General features: G+C 47.3%; 1 protein-coding gene across 46 annotated transcripts in view; it reads right to left on the reverse strand.

Moving 5' to 3' along the window:
* CLIP1 (CAP-Gly domain containing linker protein 1) overlaps window positions 1–22485 on the reverse strand; it is a 148311-nt gene extending 125826 nt beyond the window's left edge. For 32 of the 46 annotated variants that reach the window (XM_074008173.1, XM_074008171.1, XM_074008169.1 and 29 more), the window contains exon 1: window positions 22047–22123. The gene's annotated coding sequence lies outside the window, so the exon portion shown is untranslated. Of the gene's footprint in view, window positions 1–17842; window positions 17967–22046; window positions 22124–22396 lie in introns of those variants that run through there. The other 14 variants (XM_074008174.1, XM_074008170.1, XM_074008166.1 and 11 more) reach the window with 2 other exon arrangements.
* Between the last annotated feature and the right edge of the window lie 4555 nt (window positions 22486–27040).

The following is a 27040-nucleotide window of genomic DNA, read 5'->3' on the forward strand; positions in this document are numbered from 1 at the left end:
ACGGGCGGATCACGAGGTCAGGAGATCAAGACCATCCTGGCTAACACGGTGAAACCCCGTCTCTACTAAAACTACAAAAAACTAGCTGGGCAAGGTGGCGGGCGCCTGTAGTCCCAGCTACTGGGGAGGCTGAGGCAGGAGAATGGCATAAACCCGGGAGGCAGAGCTTGCAGTGAGCTGAGATCCGGGCACTGCACTCCAGCCTGGGCGACAGAGCGAGACTCCGTCTCAAAAAAAAAAAAAAAAAAAAAAAAATTAGCCAGGCGTGGTGGCACATGCCTGTAATCCCAGCTACTCAGGAGGCTGCGGCAGGAGAATAGCTTGAACCTGGGAGGCAGAGGTTGCAGTGAACAGAGATGGCGCCACTGTACTCCAAAAATGTAGGTCAATGAAGCTAAGGGCAAACTGTTCAATTACTACATACAATGAGTGCTATTTAACAGGTATGAGTCTGGGCTGGGCACGATGGCTCATGACTGTAATCCCAGCACTTTGGAAGGCCAAGGCAGGAGGATCACCTGAGGTCAGGAGTTTGAGACCAGCCTGACAGATATGGTGAAGCCCGTCTCTACCCAAAATACAAAACTAGCCAGGTGTGGTAGCACATGCCTGTAATCCCAGCTACTCAGGAGGCTGAGGCAGGAGAGTCGCTTGAACCCGGGAGGTGGGGGTTGCAGTGAGCCGAGATTGCGCCATTGCACTCCAGCCTGGGCAACAAGAGCGAAACTCCATCTCAAAAAAAAAAAAAAAAAAAGGTATGAGTCTCAACTTAGATAATTGCATTGTTGACACTATTATACTTTCTAGATCAGCACTGTCCAATAGAAATATAATGCAGTACAAATGTATAATTCTGAATTTTCTAGTATCCATATTTTTAAAAATAAAAAAGAAACAGGTGAAATTAATTTTCATGATATAGTTTATTTAGCCCAATAGATCTAAAATATTATTTCAAAATGTAATCAAGGGCTGGGCACGGTGGCTCATGCCTGCCCAAGTGGAAGGATCACTTGAGTTCAGGATTTCAAGACAAGCCTGAGCAACATAGTGAGACTCCATCTCTATGAAATTTTAAGAAATAGCCGGGCGAGGTGGCAGGCGCCTGTGGTCCCAGCTACTCGGGAGGCTGAGGCAGGAGAATGGCGTGAACCCGGGAGGCGGAGCTTGCAGTGAGCTGAGATCCGGCCACTGCACTCCAGCCTGGGTGACAGAGCGAGACTCCGTCTCAAAAAAAAAAAAAAAAAAAAAAAAAAATTTTAAGAAATGAGCTGGGTGTAGTGGCACACACCTGCGTCCCAGCTACTCAAGAGGCAGAGGTGGGATGACTGCTTGAGCGCAAGAGTTTAGTTAAAAGCTGCAGAGAGCTATAGTCATGCCACTGCACTCCAGCCTGGGCAGCAGAGCAAGACCTCATCTCCTGCCCAGGCACACTGGCTCATGCCTGTAATCCCCGCACTTTGGGAGACCGAAGCACGTGGATCACTTGAGGTCAAGAGTTTGAGAGCAGCCTGGCCAACATGGTGAAACTACATCTCTACTAAAAATACAAAAATTAGTCGGGCGTGGTGGTGGGCACCTATAATCCCAGCTACTCGGGAGGCTGTGGCAGGAAAATTGCTTGAACCCAGGAGGCGGAGGTTGCAGTGAGCTGAGATCGCACCACTGCACTCCAGCCTGGGTGGCAGACCAAGACTCCACCTCAAAAAAAAAAAAAAAAAACCTCATCTCTAACAACAACAAATGTGATTAATGTAAAATTATTAGTATTTTACATTCTTTTTTCAAAATCGATCTTTGAAATCCACTGTGTATTTTATACTTATAGCACACCTCAATTTGGACTCACCACATTTCATGTGCTCAATATGTGATTATGTGGCTCGTGGCTACTACACAGGACAACACTGGGCTAGAATACATTCTGAAGGCAGAATACAAGCAGCTCTCCTCTTGGCGTCGATAGGAAAACTAACAAGCAGATGATACCCCAGGCCCCGCTGGGTATGCAACATCCATCTTTTGTGCTTCATTACAACACGTATGTGAGGAAAAGGACAGAGAAATGTAAAACTCCTGAATCTCGAACTGGGAATAATTTAATTGTTCTTAGCACAGAAGAGGAAAAAATAGCACTTACAGTAAAAGGAACTTTAAAATGTCTATTTGACAGGTGATACATAATGTATAAGGAAGCCCTGCTGGCAGCACACGGTACTGCCCAGTAACACCGAGAGCTCAGCACAAAGAGTCTGAAAACACACTCACACGAAACTCAAAGCAAAATACAGTACAGAGACTGAGCTACCAATAAAAAATTTAATAAGTATGTCTCAAAGCACATGAAAGGAACCTGTGGCTGGAGATTTAAGGCCAATACAGCAGAATACATCATTTCTTGTTTTTTTTGTTGTTGTTGTTTGTTTTTTGGTACAGTCTCTGTTACCCAGGTTGGAGTGCAATGGCGCGATCTCGACTCACTGCAACCTCTGCCTCCTGGGTTCAAGCAATTCTCCTGCCTCAACCTCCTGAGTAGCAGGGATTACAGATACCCGTCACCACGCCCAGCTAATTTTTTTATTTTTAGTAGACAGGATTTCACCATGTTGGCCAGGCTGGTCTTGAACGCCTGACCTCAGGTGAACCACCCACCTTGGCCTCCCAAAGTGCTAGGATTACAGGCATGAACCCCTGCACCCAGCCGCATATAACTGTTTCATTGGCCCATATTCTAACACCTGGGAAATTTGTTAGTCTTCTGAATACGATACAGAACACTTCCTGTGCACATTTACACAGCGTGGTCCAGTGACATGACACTGTGTGACTGGTCAGAATATGTGCCCTAACAACAGTTCCGTGACTCAAAATCAAACCACAGGAGATGAAGGCAGGGAGCATCCACTCCAAGGTGGAATACCCGGTAAGCGCATGAGTGAGTGGTCTCTGCGAGCTGAGGATGAGTGACAGACACCTAAGAGCATCATTGACTCTGTCTTCCCAAAGTTTGGCCCTGAACGCAGGGAAAATGTGTGTGATGCCACCAAACACAGTTTGGGGCACAGGCCACTGAAGGGCCAATGTATCAAATCAGTGCACTAAGAAGCAAGATTCACTGGACAGAATATAAAGCAGGGACCTGGTGACACTGGTTTCAGCATCAACTAATAGGCTGATTTAAAAGGTAACAGAATAGGCCAGGTGCGGTGGCTCATGCCTGTAATCCCAGTATTTTGGGAGGCCAAGGCAGGTGAATCACTTGAAGCTAGGAGTTCGAGACCCTCCGGGTTGGCCAACATGGTGAAACCATGTCTCTACTAAAAATATAAAAATTAGCTGGAAGTGGTGGCACATTCATGTAATCCCAGTTATTCGGGAGGCTGAGGCAGGAGAATCGCTTGAACATGGGAGGTGGAGGTTGCATTGAGCCAAGATTGCGCCACAGCACTCCAGCTTAGGCAACAGAGCAAGACTCCATCTGAAAACAAAAAACAAAGGCCGGGCGTGGTGGCTCATGCCTGTAATCCCAGCACTTTGGGAGGCTGAGGCAGGCGGATCATGAGGTCGGGAGATTGAGATCATCCTGGCTAACACGGTGAAACCCCATCTCTACTAAAAATACAAAAACAAAAAATTAGCCGGGCATGGTGGTGGGCACCTGTAGTCCCAGCTACTTGGGAGGCTGAGGCAGGAGAATGGCATGAACCCAGGAGGTGGAGCTTGCAGCGGGCCGAGATTGCACCACTGCACTCCAGCCTGGGAGAGAGAGCGAGACTCCATATCAAAAAAAAAAAAAAAAAAAAAAAACACCAACATGATGCCATGTGTTAACATTTCCATTCAGTTCCACATATCCCCATCAAGTTCACTGCCTTGTCTATAGGACTGACTTATGCCACCTCTAGAGTCAGGTGTCAGAATAAAAGCATTCCGTCATCTTCAGAAACATGTGCCTTTCACATGAGATTACTTAAATGTTTTATTGAATATTAAAGTCATTCAGCCTGTCCTTTTTTCCATTCCTGTCATGACTATTTATAAGCACAAATATTTCTTCACTAATCTCCATCCCCTGTGTATCCCCCAAGATGTTCTATCGCTGCTGTATGGCTCCCGTTGCTGTCATCGCCTGGATCCACAAGGGATGTGCTCTCACAAGTACTATGGTCAAAAAAGTTAGAAAGATTCCAGGAGCCAGAACTCTAGGTTTTTTTAGTCTTCTGTCACTTTACTGTGCTAGGACCACTAAGATCTATTTTCACTGATATTTGTCTACATATGTAGGTATTTATGTATGCTTCATACATGACATATTATATATAACTTTTTAAATAGGCCAGACTCAGCTTTAAAATTAACACAAAGATTAAAAAAGCAAACAGCAGCTAGGCGCGGTGGCTCATGCCTGTAATCCCAGCACCTTGGGAGGCCGAGGCAGACAGATTACCTGAGGTCAGGAGTTCAAGACAAGCCTGGCCAGCATGGTGAAACCCCATCTTCACTAAAAATACAAAAATTAGCCAGGCGTGGTGGTACACACCTATAATCACAGCTACTCGGGAGGCTGAGGCAGGAGAATCACTTGAGCAAGGGAGGCAGAGGTTGCAGTGAGCAGAGATCTTACCACCACACTCCAGCCTGGGCAACAGAGTGGGACTCTATCTCGGGAAAAAAAAAAAAAAAGCAAACAGCAGCTGAGTATGGTTGCTCAAGCCTGTAATCCCAGCACTTTGGGAGGACAAGGCAGGCGGATCACCTGAGGTCAGACGTTCAAGACCAGCCTGGCCAACATGGTGAAATCCCGTCTCTACTAAAATACAAAAATTAGCCAGGCATGGTGGCAGGCTCCGGCAATCCCAGCTACTCAGAAGGCTGAGGCAGGAGAATCGCTTGAACCCGGGAGGCGGAGGTTGCAGTGAGCCGAGATTGCACCACTGCACTCCAGCCTGGGTGACACAGTGAGACTCCATCTGGGGGATTGGGGACTGGGGTGGGGCGGGAAGCAAACAGCGTATCTTTAAGTAAGGATAAAGTACGAAAGATGGGTAAATATTGTAATCACTGTTTATTTAAAAGGTCAATGTGGGCCAGCCCGGTGGTTTACGCCCATAATCCCAACAGTTTGGGAGGCCAAGGTGGGCAGATAGTTTTGAGCTCAGGAGTTTGAGATCATCCTAGGAAACAAGGCAAAACCCTGTCTCTGCAAAGAATACAAAAATTAGCCAGGCGTGGTGGTACGTGCCTGTGGTCCCACAGAGTGAGACCTTGTCTCAAACAAACAAGTAAATAAATAAATGGATCAATGTGAAAAGCCCATTCAGACACTAAAGGACTGACACAAGTCAGTAAGTATCAGAAAATTAACTAGCTCCTTAATTCAAAAGGAGCTACAAGGAAGTTTTATTTCCAAATTCTAACTGAGACAGCCCTTACAGAGCAATTTATAAAATTAGCCGGCTAACCTTAAGTGTTGATTTGAGAATATTATACAGTAAGACACTGCCAGTAAATACAAAGTTTATGGTATCTTTCCAAAGTCAAGAGTAGACATACCCCTTGGAAAAATTATTCTGGGCCGGGCGCGGTGGCTCAAGCCTGTAATCCCAGCACTTTGGGAGGCCGAGACGGGCGGATCACAAGGTCAGGAGATCGAGACCATCCTGGCTAACACGGTGAAACCGTCTCTACTAAAAAATACAAAAAACTAGCCGGGCGAGGTGGCGGGCACCTGTAGTCCCAGCTACTCGGGAAGCTGAGGCAGGAGAATGGCGTAAACCCGGGAGGCGGAGCTTGCAGTGAGCTGAGATCCGGCCACTGCACTCCAGCTCGGGTGACAGAGCGAGACTCCGTCTCAAAAAAAAAAAAAAAAGAAAAAAAAATTATTCTGTGCTTAGGAAAAGTATGTTTTTAAAACTTAAGATGTGTATGACACAGTACAGAACACAAGTTGTACCTAGAGCAGTTTTAAAAAGGAAGGACAGAATTAAAAACCAACCCAGGGAGAAGGTTGGGACATAAGACAATTTTTTTTTTTTTTTTTAGAGATAGAATTCTGTACTGATGCAACTGCCTGCAATTATGAATGCCTTTGCAGAGCTCAGTCTGAGTGAAGATTTATATTCCTACTACTTAGCACGCAGAAAATAAAGAGCCTCCCAATGTTCCTCCATCTGCAAAAAAAAAAAAAATGTTTTAAGGGAACATGGAAAGCTGAATAATTTGAGTTATTTTGTTCATTTACACAAAATTCTACAAAATTCCTGTGACTTTATAACTCTAACACATACCACTAGCTTAGACACAGATCTTAAAAGGGGCTGAAATTACTAGGCCTCTCTAGTATCTCCCAGAAGAACTTACTTAATGGGTCGGCAGCAGTCAATTATACTAATGTGCAAAAAGAAGCAATGTGCTTAATATAGCATCATAAAATTGTAGAATCAGAAGAGACGGTAGCAATCTAGTTCAACTTCCTCATTTTACCAATAAGAAAATGATTCTAAACAGTGAAATCACTTGTCAAGGTCATACTTACTTAACAGTCTAGAACTAAAACCCCAATCTCCAGGCTCCTGACCCTAATGTAAACTGATATATAAATGTTTCTGAATTATTATATACAGCAGTGAGATCAAAGAGTCCATCTCAAAGCAAGTTAAAATTGACCTCCCCAGCCAAGGTGGCTCACACCTGCAATCTCAGCACTTTGGGAAGCTGAGGCAGGAAGATCACTTGAGCCCAGGAGTTCGAGACCAGCCTGGGCAACATGGCAAAACCCCATCTCTACAAAAAATTAGCCAGGTATGGTGTCGCGTGCCTGCAGTCCAAGCTATCTGGGAGGCTGAAGGAGGAGGATCACCTGAGCCTGTGACACAGAGGCTGCAGTGAGCTGTGATTGTGTCACTGCACTCCAGCCTGGATGAGTTTGTTTTTTTTTTTTTTAATTTTGAGACAGAGTGAGACCACGTGCTACAAGGAGGGTTTTTGGTGTGACTCTGTCTCAAAAAACAATAATAGTAATTGATTTCCTTTTCCATTCCTCACAAAGGAAAAAAGTAAGCATATTGTTGCCCACCCCTTAAAGAGTCAGAAACGGCCCACGCTAAAAGCAAAAGCATACCAAAACTGTTTGCTCTGAACAAGAAAAGCGCACAAAAACAACTCTTAAAAGAATCAACGTCTTTCATATTGGGTTGCGTTTTTTTCTCTTTATAAAAGCTTTCTTGCCTGTAATGCCAGCACTTTGGGAGGCCGAGGCAAATCATCTGAGGTCAGGAGTTCAAGACCAGCCTGATCAACATGGCGAAATCCCATCTCTACTAAAAATACAAAAAATTAGCCAGGCGTGGTGGTGGGCACCTATAATCCCAGCTACACGGGAGGCTGAGGCAGGAGAATCACTTGAACCCAGGAGGCAGAGGTTGCAGTGAGCAGAGATCACACCATCGCACTCTGGCCTAGGCGACAAGAACGATACTCCGTCTCAAAAAAAAAAAAGTTCCTTTTTATTTTGCAAATGAGCAAAATTAACAGTTGCTATAGGTCTTGGGACACAATGGACAAACAATCACATTTTTTTTCCCATGCCAATAAAAGTGTTTCCCCCATTCTGATTGAAATAAAAGGACAAAATTGAGGGGCTGAAGTAAGAGATCAGAAAGACACCGGGATTACAGGGAAGAATTATTACATTTACTGAGTTTTACACACATTAATTCACTTAATCTTCACAACAACTATATGAAGCAGCTATTCTCTCCAATTTATAGGTAAGAAAACTGAACTCCAGAAAGTTAAGAAATCTGTACTATCTTCCAAAAGAAACAGAACCAAATTTTTTTGTTTTTGAGAAAGAATCTCAGTCACCCAGGCTGGAGTGTGATCTTGGTGTGATCTTGGCTCACTGCAACCTCCACCTCCCAGGTTCAAGTGATTCTCCTGCCTCAGCCTTCCAAGTAGCTGAGATTACAGATGTGCACCACCATGCCTGGCTAATCTTTTGTATTTTTAGTAGAGACGGGGTTTTGCTATGTTGGCTAGGCTAGTCTCGAACTCCTGGCCTCAAGTGATCCACCCGCCTTGGCCTCCCAAAGTGCTGGGATTACAGGTGTGAGTCACTGCACCCAGCCTGATTTCTTGCTCTTAATCTGCATTCCATTAACAGCTAGTTTCCTCGAGAAGCAGGACACACACCTGTTTTAGTCAAGTTCCCCAATGTCTGGGCTAGCACCTCCCTATAGAAGATGCTTAATAAATATCTGCTAAATATAGAAACTAAAAGATAAAGCATTCTTTTGTATACCATTTTCATTCCAAATGGTAACATACCATTGTTCTATGCTTTGCTTTTGTAACGTTATATTTATTTTTATTTATGTACACACACACACACACACCTTTTTTTTTTTTTTTTTGAGATGGAGCCTTGCTCTGTCGCCCAGGCTGGAGTGCAGTGGCGCGATCTCAGCTCACTGCAAGCTCCGCCTCCCGGGTTCCTGCCATTCTCCTGCCTCAGCCTCCCGAGTAGCTGGGATTACAGGCGCCGCCACCACGCCCGGCTAATTTTTTTTGTATTTTTAGTAGAGACGGGGTTTCACTGTGGTCTCGATCTCCTGACCTCGTGATCCGCCTGCCTCGGCCTCCCAAAGTGCTGGGATTACAGGCGTGAGCCACCGCGCCCGGCCTAAAGCTGTTATTTCTTTAAAAACTGGCATACTTAGCAGTTTTCCTACTTACTATCTACAACCAGTTATTTTCTTTTTTTTTTTTTTTTTTTAAGAGATAGAGTCTCACTCTGACACCCCAGCTGGAGTGCAATGGCACAATCATGGCTTACCGCAGCCTCAACCTGCTGGGCTCAAGGAATCCTCCCACCTCAGCCTCCTGAGTAGCTGAGACCACAGGTACACACCACCATCCCTGGCTAACTTTTATTTTTGTAGAGACGGAGTTTTGCCATGTTGTCCTGAGCTCAAACTCCTGAGCTCATGGGATCCACCCTCTTCAGCCTCCCAAAGTGCTGGGATTACAGGAGTGAGCCACTGCACCTGGTCAAAAATTTTTTTATAAGACTGAGGCCAAGGCCGGGCGCGGTGGCTCAAGCCTGTAATCCCAGCACTTTGGGAGGCCGAGGCGGGCGGATCACGAGGTCAGGAGATCGAGACCATCCTGGCTAACACGGTGAAACCCCGTCTCTACTAAAAAAATACAAAAAACTAGCCGGGCGAGGTGACGGGCGCCTGTAGTCCCAGCTACTTGGGAGGCTGAGGCAGGAGAATGGCATAAACCCGGGAGGCGGAGCTTGCAGTGAGCTGAGATCCGGCCACTGTACTCCAGCCCCGGCGACAGAGCAAGACTCCGTCTCAAAAAAAAAAAAAAAAAAAAAAAAAAAAAAAAAAAAAAAAGACTGAGGCCAGGCATGGTGGCTCACCCCTGTAATCCCAGCACTTTGGAAGGCTGAGGTGGGCGGATCTCATGAAGTAATGAGTTTGAGACCAGTCTGGCCAACATGGCAAAACCTCGTCTCTACTGAAAATACCAAAATTAGGTGTGGTGGCACACGCTTGTAATCCCTGCTACTCAAGAGGCTGAGGCAGGAGAATCATTTGAACCCGAGAGGTGGAGGTTGCAGTGAGTTGAGATCATGCCACTCCACTCCAGCCTAGGTGACAGAGCGAGACTCCATCTCTTAAAAAAAAAAAAAAAAAAGACTGAAAGGACATACTCTAAAATATTAAAAAGATTCCTCTGGGCAGTAGCATCATGGATAATTTCTTTTTTCCTGTGTTTTTGTATCTATGCAAATTTTATAATTTATACAATTAACACACATATTTTAAGAGAACATTATGTTACTAAAATGTAAAGCCCATCTTAACACTAATGTATAAAGAAAAAATAAACCTAAGACCCTAAAAAAACTTCACTGGAAAATATTTTCTAAAATCTAAACTTGACTCTAATACTAGATTCTCAAGATGACAACCTAAGCAAGCTACGTATCCCTTTCAACAGAAACTAGTAATATGGTTTCATGTAATAAAGACACCCACTTTTCAGAAACCCAGGAAATAAGTTTTCTTTCACTTAGGCTATAAGCAAAATCACCCTGCTTATAAAGTTTATTTATTCTACAATCTAGAAAGGAAAAGTCTAAATAGGTTCCTTCCTGCTTTAAGGTATTAGAACATAATGTCTTAATAAGTCATTATATGGGGTAAATCAGCTAGAGAGAGGATGCAAGAGGTCAGAGGCCTTGATTAAAAGATTTTCAGAGCTGGGTGCAGTGGCTCAAGCCTGTAATCCCAGCACTTTGGGAGGCCGAGACGGGCGGATCACGAGGTCAGGAGATCGAGACCATCCTGGCTAACACGGTGAAACCCCGTCTCTACTTAAAAAATACAAAAAAACTAGCCAGGCGAGGTGGCGGGGGCTTGTAGTCCCAGCTACTCGGGAGGCTGAGGCAGGAGAATGGCGTAAACCCAGGAGGCGGAGCTTGCAGTGAGCTGGGATCTGGCCACTGCACTCCAGCCTGGGCCACAGAGCGAGACTCCGTCTCAAAAAAAAAAAAAAAAAAAAAGATTTTCAGGAAAACATCCCTAGTGACTCTTATCTTTCCTGAGAAGAGGGGGGAAATATGCCAAATATTTCACTGCAATACTTGAGTAAAGGAAGAGATTTTTAGAATCACGGAAGAAAAATAAAAGACTCATTATATTGCCTTCCCTTTATACATCAAACCCAAATTCTGGATGATTTGCACATCGTGAACATCTGGCTCTTCTTCTGGCCCTTAACTTCGGAGAAGATATTATAAATCAAGGACTCAGCAATTTTAAGTGTTAAAAAGGGGCAGAGTTAAACTGGGATCTATCCAAGCCATACTTAGACAGAAGCAAGCAAAGGAGCAAACAAACACCAAACTACTTAATTCAAGTCGGAAGTATTCTGGAGCTTATGCTTATAGAAAACATTAGGGCAGCAAAATGTCTGCCTGTAGTCTCATTAGCATTCCTGCAAAGAGGTAGGTGAGAATACACTTCCCCGGGTAAGAGACACCAGGGAGGGTTCCCAACAGAGATTCTGTAACATGACTACTTCCTCTTTTCAAAGATTTTTGAAAACCATACTTTTAAGATTTTGTTGCTGAACCACAATAAACAATTAAAAAGTAGACCCACCCATTGAGTTAGTGCTAGTGGAATCTGTCCTTCTGGAAGTGCCAGATGGAGATTTACAAAAAAAAAAAAAAAAAAAAAAAAAAAAAGCTCTTTACTAATTGTGGCCAAGATTCCTTGGTACTTGGTGCCAGGGCCAGGATATTACCCCAGATGTCCTAGCCAAATTCAAGGTTGGCTAATTACAGTCTGACAACCTACAAATAACAAAAAAAGGCCTCCCTCTGTTCCCTTGATTGAAACCTGAAGAGGTCACTCTTCTTTGAAATTATTTTTATTTTTTAATTTAGACTGAATAGTGCACTGTAATATGTGCACTTGGTTTTTGGGATTTTTTTTTTTTTTTTTTTTTTTTGAGACAGGGTCTCACTCTATTGCCCAGCTTGGAGTGCGGTGGTTTGGTTTTTGGGGTTTTTGTTTTGAGACAGGCAGTGGTGTGAATACAGCTCACTGCAGCCTCCTGGGATCAGATCTTCTGGGTTCCAGAGATCCTCCTGCCTCAGCCTCCCAAGTAGGAGGGAATACAGGCATGTACCCCCATCACACTCAGCCAATTTTTTTAAAGTTTTGTAGAGACAGGGGTCTCAATGTGTTGCCCAGGCTAGTCTCAAACTCCTGGACTCAAGTGATCCTCCTGCCTTAGTCTCCCAAAGGGCTGGGAGTACAGACATGAGCCACCGCGCCTGGCAAAAAATCTGTTTTGTTTTGGTTTTGGGTTTTTTTTTTTGAGATGGAGTTTCGATCTTTTTGCCAAGGCTGGAGTACAATGGCGTGATCTCAGTTCACTGCAACCTCCACCTCCCTTGTTCAAGCAATTCTCCTGCCTCAGCCTCCCAAGTAGGTGGGATTACAGGCGCCTGCCACCATGCCTGGCTAATTTTTCGTATTTTTAATAGAGACAGGGCTTCACCGTGTTGGCCAGGATGGTCTTGATCTCTTGACCTCGTGATCTGCCCGCCTCGGCCTCCCAAAGTGCTGGGATTACAGGCATGAGCCACCACGCCTGGCCCAAAATTTTTTTGTTTGTTTGTTTTTTTTTTTGAGACGGAGTCTCGCTCTGTCGCCGGGCTGGAGTGCAGTGGCCGGACCTCAGCTCACTGCAAGCTCCGCCTCCCGGGTTCCCGCCATTCTCCTGCCTCAGCCTCCCGAGTAGCTGGGACCACAGGCGCCCGCCACCTCGCCCGGCTAGTTTTTTGTATTTTTAGTAGAGACGGGGTTTCACCGTATTAGCCAGGATGGTCTCGATCTCCTGACCTCGTGATCCGCCCGTCTCGGCCTCCCAAAGTGCTGGGATTACAGGCTTGAGCCACCGCGCCCGGCCGGCCCAAAATTCTTGTACAGTACCATCGGTCATTACGGTTTCCCTTAAGAGTGCATTGTAACTCAAATGCCAACTTAAAGCATACAGATTCTTTGAGTTCTGCCTATATGGGAAACACACTACGTATATAAAATACTAAAAAATTAGCTAGGCGAGGTGGCATATGCCTATAATCCCAGCTACTCAGGACTCTGGGGCATGAGAATCATTTGAACCCAGGAGGCGGAGGTTGCCATGAGCCAAGATCACACCAGTACACTCCAGCCTGGGCGACAGAGCGAGACTCTGTCTCAAAAAATAATAATAATAAATAATTTTTTAAAAAATATGACGCTGTTAATAGTTTAAAGCCTCCCTAAACAGCTATCTACAAACTTGTATGTAGGCAAATACTAACAATTGACACTGCTTTCCAATTAAAATTGAAAAGACTTGACTAAAGTTTTCTATTAAACATAGATTTTGGTTGGGCACGGTGGCTCACACCTGTAAACCCAGCACTTTGGAAGGCCAAGATGGGTGGATCACCTGAGGTGAGGAGCTTGAAACCAGCCTGGCCAAAATGGTGAAACCGTGTCTCTTTTTTTTTTTTTTTTTTTTTTTTTTTTTTTTTTTGAGACGGAGTCTCGCTCTTTCACCCAGGCTGGAGTGCAGTGGCCGGATCTCAGCTCACTGCAAGCTCCGCCTCCCGGGTTCACGCCATTCTCCTGCCTCAGCCTCCCGAGTAGCTGGGACTACAGGCGCCCGCCACCTCGCCCGGCTAAGTTTTTGTATTTTTAGTAGAGACGGGGTTTCACTGTGTTAGCCAGGATGGTCTCGATCTCCTGACCTCGTGATCCGCCCGTCTCGGCCTCCCAAAGTGCTGGGATTACAGGCTTGAGCCACCGCGCCCGGCCTTTTTTTTTTGAGATGGAGTTTTGTTCTTGTTGCCCAGGCTGGAGTGCAATGGCGTGATCCCGGCTCACCGCAACCTCCGCCTCCCGGGTTCAAGCGATTCTCCTGCCTCAGCCTCCCTAGTAGCTGGGATTACAGGCATGTGCCACCACGCCTGGCTAATTTTTTTGTATTTTTAGTAGAGACGGGGTTTTTCCATATTGGTCAGGCTGGTCTCAAACTCCCGACCTCAGGTGAGGGTGCCTTGGCCTCCCAGAGTGCTGGGATTACAGGCATGAGCTACCGCACCCGGCATGAAACTGTGTTTCTACTAAAAAAACAAAAAACAAACAAACAAAAAAACATAGATTTTGAACCATAAAACTTTATTTAACTAAAAAGGATGGCTTTGCTACAAGGTGCGCAATTCCAGGAAAAAGCTACATATGCCAATATCAAGTTATCAGGCCTCTCAAAGTTAAGCAAAGATCCTGGGCCAGGCGTGGTGGCTCACGCCTATAATCCCAGCACTTCGGGAGGCCAAGGCAGCTGAATCATGAGGTCAGGAGTTCAAGACCAGCCTGGCAAAGATGGTGAAACCCTGTCTCTATTAAAAAATACAAAAATTATCTGGGCGTGGTGGCAGGCGCCTGTAATCCCAGCTACTCAGGAGGCTGAGGCAGAGAATCACCTGAACCTGGGAGGCAGAGGTTGCAGTGAGCCAAGATAGTGCTACTGCTCTTCAGCTTGGGCGATGGAGCCAGACGCCGTTTCAAAAAAAAAAAAGGCCAGGCGCGGTGGCTTACGCCATTTCAAAAAAAAAAAAGTCGGTGGCTCACGCCTGTAAACCCAGCACTTTGGGAGGCCAAGGTGGGCAGATCACGAGGTCAGGAGATTGACAGCATCCTGGCTAACATGGTGAAACCCTGTCTCTACTACAAATACAAAAAATTAGCCAGGTGTGGTGGCGGGCACCTGCATTCCCAGCTACGTGGGAGGCTGAGGCAGGAAAATGGCATGAACCCAGGAGGTGGAGCTAGCAGTGAGCTGAGATCATGCCACTGCACTCCAGCCTGGGTGACAGAGCAAGACTCCACCTCATTAAAAAAAAAAAAAAAAAAGTCCTGAATAGTCCTGAATAGATGGATACAAATAGGAAAGTATACACTGAATAGTGCATCTGAACATCAAGTACTGGGCTGGCCTTTGTGCCATTGCCAAGGTATTCTGTACATTACTTAAAATAACCTAAACTGGGCTCAATTTCTATTCACTAGCTGTGTGGACTTTTAGGCAAATTAGGGAAATTCTTTTGAGCCTCATTTTCCCCCATATCTTTATCTTCATCAAAATCATTAATAGGCCGGGCACGGTGGCTCACGCCTGTAATCCCAGCACTTTGGGAGGCTGAGGCGGGCGGATCACAAGGTTAGGAGATCGAGAACATCCTGGCTAACACGATGAAACCCCATCTCTACTAAAAATACAAAAAAATTAGCCAGGCGTGGTGGCGGGCACCTGTAATCCCAGCTACTCAGGAGGCTGAGGCAGGAGAATGGCGTGAATACGGGAGGTGGAGTCTGCAGTAAGTCGAGATCGTGCCACTGCACTCCAGCCTGGGAGACAGAGCAAGACTCCGTCTCAAAAAAAAAAAAAAAATCATTAATAAGATGACATAGTCAGGCCGGGCGCGGTGGCTCACGCCTATAATCCCAGCACTTTGGGAGGCCGAGACGGGCGGATCACGAGGTCAGGAGATCGAGACCATCCTGGCTAACACGGTGAAACCCCGTCTCTACTAAAAAAATACAAAAAACTAGCCGGGCGAGGTGGCGGGCGCCTATAGTCCCAGCTACTTGGGAGGCTGAGGCAGGAGAATGGCGTGAACCCGGGAGGCGGAGCTTGCAGTGAGCTGAGATCCGGCCACTGCACTCCAGCCTGGGTGACAGAGCGAGACTCCGTCTCAAAAAAAAAAAAAAAAAAAAAAAGATGACATAGTCATCACAGTAGTAAAAGCCTACAGTCCTACAGTCCCAGCTACTGGGGAGGCTGAGATGGGAGGATCACTTAAGCTCAGGAATTTGAGTCTATCCTGGGCAATATAACAAGACCTCTTCTCAAAAAATTAATTAATTAAAAATAACATGGTTGCTGGGAGCAGTGGCTCACACCTGTAATTCCAGCACTCTGGGAGGCTGCAGTGGGTAGATCACCTTAGGTCAGGAGTTCAAAACCAGCCTGACAAACACAGTGAAACCCCATCTCTACTAAAAATATAAAACTAGCCAGATGTGGTGGTATATGCCTGTAATCCCAGCTACTTGGGAGGCTGAGGCAGGAGAACTGCTTGAACCCAGGAAGCGGAGGTTGCAGTAAGCAGAGATCACGCCATTGCACTTCAGCCTGGGTGACAAGAGTGAAACTCCATCTCAAAAAATAATTTTAACAATAACATGGTGCCCGAGTGCAGTGGATCACACTGGTAATCCCAACACTCTGGGTGGGAGAATCTCTTGAGGCCAAGAGTTCAGAAAAAAAAACTTGCTGGGCCGGGCGGTGGCTCACGCCTGTAATCCCAGCAGTTTGGGAGGCCGAGGTGGGTGGATCACCTGAGCTCAGGAGTTCGAGACCAGTCTGGCCAACACGGTGAAACCCCGTCTCTACTAAAAATACAAAAATTGGCCGGGCGCGGTGGCTCAAGCCTGTAATCCCAGCACTTTGGGAGGCCGAGAAGGGTGGATCACGAGGTCAGGAGATCGAGACCATCCTGGCTAACATGGTGAAACCCCGTCTCTACTAAAAAATACAAAAAACTAGCCGGGTGATGTGGCGGACGCCTGTAGTCCCAGCTACTTGGGAGGCTGAGGCAGGAGAATGGCATGAACCCGGGAGGCGGAGCTTGCAGTGAGCTGAGATCCGGCCACTGCACTCCAGCCTGGGTGACAGAGCGAGACTCCGTCTCAAAAAAAAAAAAAAAAAAAAAAAAAATACAAAAATTAGCCAGGTGCGGTGGCACACACCTGTGATCCCAGCTACTCGGGATGCTGAGGCAGGATAATCGCTTGAACCTGGGAGGAGGAGGTTGCAGTGAGCTGAGATTGCTCCATCGCACTCCAGACTGGGGGACAAGAGCAAGACTTCATCTAAAAAAAAAAAAAAAAAGGAATATGCTGTGTGTGGTGGTGCACGCCTGTAGTCCTAGCTACTTGGGAGGCTGAGGCAGGAAGATGGCTTGAGCCCAGAGTCCAAGGCTACACTGAGTGATAACTGTGCCACTGCACTCCAGCTTGGTGACAGAGTAAGACCTTATCTCTAAAAAATAAAAGCAATTTTTTAAAAAGGCATAAAATTATTCAGTTTTTGTTTTTGTTTTGAGATGGAGTCTCACTCTGTCGCCCAGGCTGGAGTGCAGTGGCGTGATCTTGGCTCGCTGCAAGCTCCACCTCCCGGGTTCACACCATTCTCCTGCCTCAGCCTCCCGAGTAGCTGGGACTACAGGCACCCGCAACCACACCTGGCTAATTTTTTGTACTTTTAGTAGAGACGGGGTTTCATCGTGTTAGCCAGGATGGTCTCGATCTCCTGACCTCGTGATCCACCCACCTAGGCCTCCCAAAGTGCTGGGATTACAGGTGTGAACCACTGCACCCGGCCAAATTATTCTGTGTATTTTTAAATATTTCAACAAAGACATATTTTAAGGACTACAGCCTAGAAAGTCTTTGATGTCCTGCCTCCTCCTTCCTTCTCCCTAGGATGTCTTCCTCTCTGGGCTTTACATTCCCTCACTTCCTTTCAGTCTCTACTCGAAAGTCACATTCTCAGCTAGGTCTTCTCTTGCTGCCCTGTGAAAAATTTCCATTCTTCTAACTCTTATCCCCAGTACTTTATACTTTCCCTTCTCTGATTGTTTTTTCTTTGCCATGTGTCACCTAACATACAATAAATTTAGTTTTTGTTTCTCGTCTGCCTTCCCTACTTGAAGGGAAGTTCCAAGAGAATAGGAATTTGTCTTTTATTCACTGTTTTATCACCAGCATCTAGAACAGCACCTGGCACACAGTACATGCTCAATAAATATTTGTTGCATGAATACCAAATGAGATCTAATTACAGCCCACAGATAGGTACATCATAGCCTGACAAGCTGCCTTTAGTGATGATGTCACAGTTCAAAAATACTGCAAAAGAGAACTACAGATTTGCCATAATAAACAACACTGTCTACTCTTCCTATCAAAGAAAAGCACACTTGACCTTCCATCTCATTTGTACAAGAAGAGGAAAGAAGTTGATTATTTGGATAGTGGGGCTGGGCATGGTGGCTCATGCCTGTAATCCCAGCACTTTGGGAGGCCAAGTTAGGAGGACTGTTTGAGCCTAGGAGTTCAAAACCAGCCTGGGAAATATAGCAGACCTCATCTCCACAGGAAAAAAAAATTTTTAATTAGCCAGGCATGATAGCACGTACCTGTAGTCCTAGTTAGTCAGGAGGCTGAAGCGGGAGGACTGCTTGAGCCCAGGAGTTCAAGGCTGTAGTGAACTATGATTATGCCACTGCACTCCAGCCTGGGTGACAGAGCGAGACCCTGTGTCTAAAAAAAAAAAATACTGCAAAGGAGAACTACAGGCTTGCTATGACTAATAAACATTGACTACTCTTCATATCAGAGAAAAACACATTTGACCTCTCACTTAGAGAAGAAGTTGATTATTTGGATAGTGGAAAGTCATACAAAGTGAAAGTCTCAATTTAGTTAACAATATGTAGACAAAATTCTCTTGTAATGCTAACAAATATTAAACCCTCTTCCTGTGACTTTACTATACTACCTTCTGTTTTTTTCCTTTGGTTTGACTGCTATAAAATCAATCCTGACCTTTATGAACCTTACATTCTCAATTAACTGAGAAACAGATGGGCGTGGTGGCTCACACCTGTAATGCCAACACTTTGGGAGGCCAAAGCAGGTGGATCACTTGAAGTCAAGAGTTCGAGACCAGCCTGGTCAACATGGTGAAACCCCAGCTCTACTAAAAATACAAACATTAGCAAGGCATGGTGGCAGATTCCTGTTGTCCCAGTTACTTGGGAGGCTGAGGTGGGAGAATCACTTGAACCCAGGAGACAGAGGTTGCAGTGAGCCAAAATTGCACCACTGCACTCCAGCGTGGGCAACAGAATGAGACTCTGTCTCAAAAAAAAAAAAAAAAAACTTAATTAAAAAAAAAAGAAATAAACATTTACTGAGTACATGGAACTCCGCAGAATTCTGCAAGGGTCCCATAACATGAAAACCCTGGCCTTGATATATCTATTCAAGGAAGACCAGAAATCCACCTGTAAGTAAGAATGAAGAACATCAGGTGCCCAGTATGTGATGGATTCAGAGGTGCCTACCTTTGTATGGGCCATAAGAGAATCAACTCATCTCTTACACACCATCCACTGGCTTTCGAATCCCAGCAGACAGCACTAAAAAAGCAAGAATCAGCCGGGCACAGTGGCTCATGCCTGTAATCCCAGAACTTTGGGAGGCTGAGGCTGGTGGATCACTTGAGGTCAGGAGTTTGAGACCAGCCTGGCCAAAATGGTGAAACCCTGACTCTACTAAAAATACAAAAATTAGCCCAGTGCCATGGTGTGCACCTGTAACCCCAGCTACTCGGGAGGCTGAGGCAGGAGAACTGCTTGAGCCTGGGAAGCAGAGGTTGCAGGGAGCCAAGGTCGCACCACTGCACTCCAGCCTGGGCGACAGAGCAAGATTCTGTCTCAAAAAAAAAAAAAAAAAAGAATAGGCTGGGCGCGGTGGCTCACGACTGTAATCCCAGCACTTTGGGAGGCCGAAGCGGGCAGATCATGAGGTCAGGAGATCGAGACCATCCTGGCTAACAGGATGAAACCCTGTCTCTACTAAAAATACAAAAAATTAGCCAGGCGTGGTAGCAGGTGCCTGTAGTCCCAGCTACTAGAGAGGCTGAGGCAGGAGAATGGTGTGAACCTGGGAGGCAGAGCTTGCAGTGAGCCGACATTGCACCACTGCACTCCAGCCCGGGCGACAGAGCAAGACTCTGTCTCAAAAAAAAAAAGAATCAAACATGACTGAGTTAGTTCACGCCCCTTATGAGTCACATGGGATGTGACAGACTGAATTTTAGCCACTAGGTAAAAAAAAATTTTTAAGATAAGGACATCAGGCCAGGCGCAGTGGCTCACACCTATAATCCCAGCACTTTGGGAGGCTGAGGCAGGTGGATCACCTGACGTCAGGTGACATCAGCCTGGCCAACATGGTGAAACTCCATCTCCACTACAAAAATACAAAAAATTAGCCAGGCATAGTGGCAGCTACTCAGCTACTCAGGAGGCTGAGGCAGGAGAATCACTTGAACCCAGAAGACAGAGGTTGCAGTGAGCCGAGATCACGCCATTGCACTCCAGCCTAGGCAACAAGAGTGAAACTCCATGTCAAAAAAAAAAGATAAGGACATCAGATTCTAAACTCCTCAATAGGACAGAAACCAGATTAGCTTATGTCATGCTCAAGCGCAAGCTGTGAAGCTCAAACAATGATTGAAAAAGTAGGAAAGGGCAAAATCTTGATCTTCAGGCAAAATATCTACCCAGGGTCCCACCCAGTTTCGGTTTTCCCCTTCGAACTAGGTCTAGTGGGAAGATGTACTTAACTGCTTTCTCTGAACCTGAAAAATTAGGCACAAGCCTTTGGCCAATTACCCACTTCAACTTTGCTTTAATGAAGACCAGCCTTGAGGCCAGGTGCGGTAGTTCACACCAGTAATCCCAGCACTTTGGAAGCCCGAAGCCGGTGGATCACGTGAGCCCAGGAGTTCAAGACCAGCCTGGGTAACGTGGTGAAACCCCATCTCTACTACAGATACAAAAATTAGCCGGGTGAGGTGGCGCGTGTCTGTAATCCCAGTTACTCAGGAGTCTGAGGCACGAGAATCACTTGAACATGGGAGGCGGGGATTGCAGTAAGCTGAGATCAGGCCACTGCACTCAGCCTGGGGTGACAGATTGAGGTTCCCTCTTGTTGACTGATTGATTGATTGGTTGATGGACAGACAGACTAGCCTTGCATTTTGCCATAGGTTCTCTATACTATTCGAATAACTAAGCACCTGAAGTCAGAATACCTGAGTTCACACGCTGGTTAAAGGTATTCTGACTTCAGGTGCTTAGTTATTTCATTACTATAGGGTCCTACACCACCACTTAGCTATATGACCCTGGTCAAATTACTTGACCTTTCTTTCTATGACCCTCCTGCCAAATGCACATGACGACAGCACGCTCACTGGGTTGGGGTTGATTAAATGAAATAAAACACATAAAAGACTTTCCCAGGGCCTGGCCACAAGATGCCTTCAATAAATATTCATTGTTATAATTTACAGAGAAAAAAAGGCCCCAAGTCTGAGAAGCGACATGCCTGGAGATACTTGCTAAAGGTTATCATTAAATCTAAAAGTCAAACAAACACATTCCTGACTCTGGGATACTCTCCTGATTCGTGGATACCATTGGTAACAGTAGTGATAAAAATCAAATAATAAGAACAGCCAGAATCATAACCCTAATGACAGCGGTGGCCACAGTACTTAATACTTACAGAGCTGCTAGGGGCCACTGTCCTAAAAGAGGAAGAAGGCCAGGCTGCTGAATCACACACACACACAATTACAGAATCTTCTCCACCCTCTTTTTTAAAAAACAGTTCACTGGCGCCCAAGTTTTGCTAAAAGCAGGTATCTAAACCGGTGACGGACAACGTGTAATTTCTTCATACCAAAGAGGTGGGGCTGTGTAGGGAGGAGGGGGTGGCGCTCGGCTCCTGCCAGATGGAAAAGCCACATGAAGTGGACAAACAGCAAGATTCAGGATTCACCCCCGAATCAAAATCCGATTTTTGAAAGGCAGGACCTTCCAATTCGGGCAGTCGCTAGGTTCTGCTTGTAAAATAACCTCTGAACAAGTGTCATCTGCCTTCCGCGCCAATCCCCTGCCGCGGTAGAAGGTTCGGGTTACCGGGCAGCGGTGTGATTTCGGAAACCCGAGAGCGATCTGGCCACCTCCAGCCTTCCCCGGTCTCCGAGAATCACAGCCCCACTTGGGAGGGAAACAAAAGCCGGGGCAGCAGGGGAAGCCAGTCCAGGGTGCCCTCCATGCCGGCTCGCGGGCGCCGGGCACCCAGGGCCTGAGGAATGCTCAGGTGACGGGCGCGGCGCCCGGGGCAACAGGTCCCGCCCGGCTTTGGCCTCCCGGGGGTCCAGCCGACCCCACATCCGCCCCGGGGCCCAGGGGAGAGAGCAGGGCGCCTGGGAGAGAGCGGCGCCTGGGGCGGCGCAGGGGCAAGGAGTCCAAGCTCCATCTTGAGGCGGGCGGAGGAAGCGAAGGCCCGGCTTGGCGCTGCCAGGGCCGCCACTTTTCTAGCTCCGGAGGGGCCCCCCAGGGACCCCCGGCCTCCGGCGCCGGCCACCCGAGACTCCCGCGGTCCCCTCCCGGACAGCTCCGGCGCGCGAGGCTCGGCCCCGCTCCCGGACGCCGGGCTTCGACCCCCGACCCGACCCTGGGCGGGCCCCGCAGGCCGGGAAGCGGGCAGGGGAGGGGGGGTGCCGGGAAGGGGAGAGGGCCCGCGCCGCTGCCTGCTCACCTCCTCGGACGCCGCGGGTCGCCGCCACCTGCCTCACTGCAGCAGCAGCAGCCGCCGCGGCCGCCGCCTCCCGGCTCGTCGGCTCGGGGCGGGGGAGAGCGTGACGCGCCGCCGCCGCCGCGGGGCCGGGCGGGCGCGCGCCGCCAGGAGAAGACGCCGCGCGGCTCCTCCCCGCGCTCCGCCACCGCGCCCGCCCGGCCGGCCCGGCCCCCCGAGTCCGCACCGGCCCTGCAGCCCGCGCCCGGCCCGCGCCGCCCCTCCGCCTCTTTGTCTGCGCCCACCGCGGCCCCGGGAGGACCCTGGCCCCGGCGCGCCCGCCGGTCCGCCCCCGTAACCTCCCGAGCCCCGACCTGGGGAGCAAGGTGCGAGGGAAAACCCAGAGGCCTGCTCGGAGGGGCTTCTCGTCATTTCTGCAAAGTGTTCCCAGAATTTGCAAGTCACACCCGAGAGCCCGGTTCAGCCTCAACCTCAGTCTGCTCTTTGGGGCTGATTCATTTGTTTGCCCTCCCCTTCCCGCCAGACATGGGTGAGAAATCCTTTGAAACAGGCTGCAAGGCGCTTCCGACAGCAGGTTAAGTTGGGGATTGGGAAGGATCATCTCTGCCCTCGCCTCCCTCAGGGAAAGACCCTGGATGAGGCGTCCCTGGGAAAAATGCTGAAAGGAGCTGTAGAGCAGATTAAGCTTGGGAAGAACCATCTCTGCTCCCCATTTCCCTCCGGGAAAGACCGCGGGTTAAAAATCCTTTGAAACAAGCCCAGGGTTTACTCCGTTCGTTTGAGAAAAGCCCCTTTTATTCGCCCTGGCTGCTTGGACGGAAGCCCTGGTTAGTGTCCCATCCTCCCTCCCCCCTGGGATTTCCTTTAAAAGCTTTTGAAGGGGACCGGAGGGAAGGCTGCAACAGCCTGCTCGGGGCTGGGGTAGCAGAGGGCGGCCAGCATTTCACTCCCATGGACCATGGCAACCCCAGAAGCCTTACATCTCCAGGGAGGAATTTGCAGCTGTCAGGGAAGCCCAGGATTTTGCGGTGGGTAAGGGGGCAGGGGCTTCCTCCTCCTTGCCAGTGGAAGAGAATAATCGGAGGGTGACCCTCTAGCTGACCTTTATTCAAAGCACCGTGCTTCCTGGACGAGCAGGGAGAGGGAACTGCTCTGGAAATGCACGAAGTTCTGAACAAAGTAAATTTGTCTCCTGGCCCCTCCTCTCTATTCACGTCTGAAATCCTTCCAAATGCTGTTACCTAATTCAACATTGCCCTAATTTACAGGCTGCAAGGTCAGGTGGTGGTGATACTCCTGAAATCCCATATCCATATTCCTAATCTGAAAGGTGCGCCTCACCCCCTAATCTAAACAGTCTTCAGCTGTAATCAGCAAGTTGTGGAATCATAGATGTCATAGAATGAGGCACAGACCACTCCTAATGGGGGAGCTCAGCTAGGAGCACTTATGGGCTTATCTTTTCTCCTCTACTCATTAGGCTGAGCCTGTCTTTATTAAAAATATTGTTTTGCGGCTGGGTGTGGTGGCTCACACCTGTAATCCCAGCATTTTGAGAGGCCCAGGTGGGTGGATCACCTGCAGTCAGGAGTTCAAGACCATCCTGGCCAACATGATGAAACCCTGTCTCTAACAAAAAATACAAAAATTAGCTGGGCGTGATGGTGCATGCCTATAGTCCCAGCTACTGGGAAGGCTGAGGCACAAGAATTGCTTGAACCCGGGAGGTGGAGGTTGCAGTGACCAGAGTTCAAGCCACTGCATTCCAGCCTGGGCGCTGGAGGGAGACTCTGTCTCAAAAAAAAAAAAAAAATATATATATATATATATATATATACACACACACACACACACATATATATATATCTCATTTTGTTCATCATGGAGTCTTGGCATTAATTTTTATTTTTTTTAAAAAATCGTATCTGCTGGGCACGGTGGTTCCCGCCTGTAATCTCAGCACTTTGGGAGGCTGAGGTGGGCAGATCACGAGGTCAGGAACTCGAGACCAGCCTGGCCAATATGGTGAAACCTTGTCTCTACTAAAAATACAAAAATGAGCCAGGCGTGGTGGTGCATGCCTGTAATCCCAGCTACTCGAGAGGCTGAGGCAGAAGAATTGCTTGAAGCCAGGAGGCAGAGGTTGCAATGAACGGAGATCGCACCACGGCACTCCAGCCTGGGTGACAGAGGGAGACTCCATCTCAAAAAATAAATAAATAAATAAATGGCGTATCACAAAATTATTTATCTTCACTGCCTCCTTCAATTGTATGAGCAAGGCCTGGTCTCAGCCCTACTACCAGGGCATTGACAAGGCTCAGACCCCAGGTGGCCACTGTTAGAGGACTCAAAGGTCCTCCTTCAATATTCACATTCTGTTTTTAGATCTAGCCACTGTGCTTTTTTTTTTTTTTTTTTTTTTTGAGACAGAGTCTTGCTCTGTCGCCCAGTCTAGAGTGCAGTGGAACCATCTCGGCTCGCTGCAACCTCCACCTCGTGGGTTCAAGCTATTCTCCCGCCTCAGCTTTCCAAATAGCTGGGACTACAGGCACATACCACCACACCCAGCTAATTTTTTGTATTTTGAGTAGAGAGGGGGTTTCTCTGTGTTAGCCAAGATGGTCTCAATCTCCTGACCTCGTGATCCGCCTGCCTTGGCCTCCGAAAGTGCTGGGATTACAGGCGTGATGAGTCACTGCGCCGGCCACCACTGTGCTTTCTTAAATGCATGTCTTCTGTAAATATGAGAACAGCTCAATTGATGAGACATTGGAAGGTGGAAGGGATGTTGCAGAAGTAGAATGCAAAATAAGAGCTCTCAAGTCTTCATTTTACAAAGTGGGGAGGTGGGTAAATGCCTAGGGTTTTGTTTTTTGTTTTTTCCCAAAAATAAAGGTTTAACGATATCATTAATGTAACCAATAAGGATAATTAAAAATAGTGGCAGGGGCTGGGCGCGGTGGCTCAAGCCTGTAATCCCAGCACTTTGGGAGGCCGAGACGGGCGGATCACGAGGTCAGGAGATCGAGACCATCCTGGCTAACACGGTGAAACCCCGTCTCTACTAAAAAATACAAAAAACTAGCCGAGCGAGGTGGCGGGCGCCTGTAGTCCCAGCTACTCGGGAGGCTGAGGCAGGAGAATGGCATAAACCCGGGAGGCAGAGCTTGCAGTGAGCCGAGATCCGGCCACTGCACTCCAGCCTGGGTGACAGAGCGAGACTCCGTCTCAAAAAAAAAAAAAAAAAAATAGTGGCAGGATTGTGTGGAAAGGAGAGGTAGTCATGTCTTAGTCATAACAGAAAGTCAATAGATAACACCTACAGTTGATAAATAACACAAGTATATTTTTATGTGTTTTTGTTTTTGTTTTCTTGAGATAAGGTCTCATTCCTGTCGCCCAGGCTGGAGCACAGTGGTGCAATTATGACTCCCTGCAGCCTCAACTTCCCGGGATCAGGTGATCCTCCCACCTCCGCCTCCTAAGTAGCTGGGACTACAGGCATTTACAGCCATGCCCAGCTAATTGTTTGTATTTTTAGTAGAGATGGAGTTTTACCATGTTGCCCAGGATGGTCTCAAACTCCTGGGCTCAGCCAACCTGTCTCCCTCAGCCTCCCAAAGTGCTGAGATTACAGGCGTAAGCCACCGCACCTGGCCCACAAGAATATTTTTAGAGGGATGGAAGTTAACACCAGAAGAACTAAAAGCAAAAAGTTAATAGTCTCTGGGGAACAGGGTTAAGACTAAGGAGGAGTGAGGAAGAAGAACTGAGAACTGTTGCTTTTCTTTTCTTTTGTTCTTTTGTTTTTGTTGTAATTGTTGTTGTTGTTTTTGAGACGGGGTCTTGCTCTGTTGCCCAGGCTAGAGTGCAGTGGTGCAATCATAGCTCATTACAACCTGGAACTCCTGGGCTGGAGCGATCCTCCTACCTCAGCCTCAGACTGGCTTGGACTACAGGCACGTGCCACCATGCCCAGCTATTTTTTTTTTTAATTTTTAGTAGAGCCAGAGTCTGTCTATGCTGCCCAGGTCTCAAACTCCTGGGCTCAAGCAATCCTCCCGTCTCGGCCTCCCAAAGTGCTGGGATTACTGGCATGAGCCACTATGCCCAGACTGCTTTTAATTATAAACCTGAATGTATCTTATTTTTTAAAACCATGTGCAAGGCCAAGAGCAGTGGCTTACACCTGTAATCCCAGCAATTTGAGAGGCCAAGGCAGGAGGATTGCTTGAGTTGAGGAGTTGGAGACCCACCTGGGCAATATAGGAAGACTCCATCTCTACCAAAAAATATATTAAAAACTGGGCAGGCACAGTGGCTCATGCCTGTAATCCCAGCACTTTGGGAGGCTGAGGCGGGTGGATTGACTGAACTCAGGAGTTTGAGACCAGCCTGGCCAACAGGGTGAAACCCAGTCTCTACTAAAAATACAAAAATTAGCCAGCTGTGGTGGCGTGCACCTGTGGTCCCAGCTACTCGGGAGGCTGAGGCAGGATAATCACTTGAACCTAGGAGGCAGAGGTTGCAGTGAACTTGCGCCACTGCACTCCAGCCTGGGCGACAGAGCGAGAACTGCATCTCAAAAAAAAAAAAAAAAAAATTTCAAACCACTGTTTTTTACTGTATTGTCCTTGAATGGTGATAAGAACTATTAGTCCATGAGAGATTTAAAATCTTTCTAAACTGTAATGAATCTATTTAGACATCTTTATAGTAATTTTTTCAGGATCTTTGGGATTGTAGCTATTTTGTTGCCTTCATTTTGCTTGCCTTAATTTTATGTAATAAACACCTATTGTTCTTTTTTTTTTTTTTTTTTTTTTTTTTTGAGACGGAGTCTTGCTCTGTAGCCCGGGCTGGAGTGCAGTGGCCAGATCTCAGCTCACTGCAAGCTCCGCCTCCCGGGTTTACGCCATTCTCCTGCCTCAGCCTCCGGAGTAGCTGGGACTACAGGCGCCCGCCACCTCGCCCGGCTAGTTTTTTGTATTTTT

This window comes from Macaca fascicularis, chromosome 11, assembly GCF_037993035.2.
Source record: "Macaca fascicularis isolate 582-1 chromosome 11, T2T-MFA8v1.1".
NCBI lineage: Eukaryota > Metazoa > Chordata > Mammalia > Primates > Cercopithecidae > Macaca > Macaca fascicularis.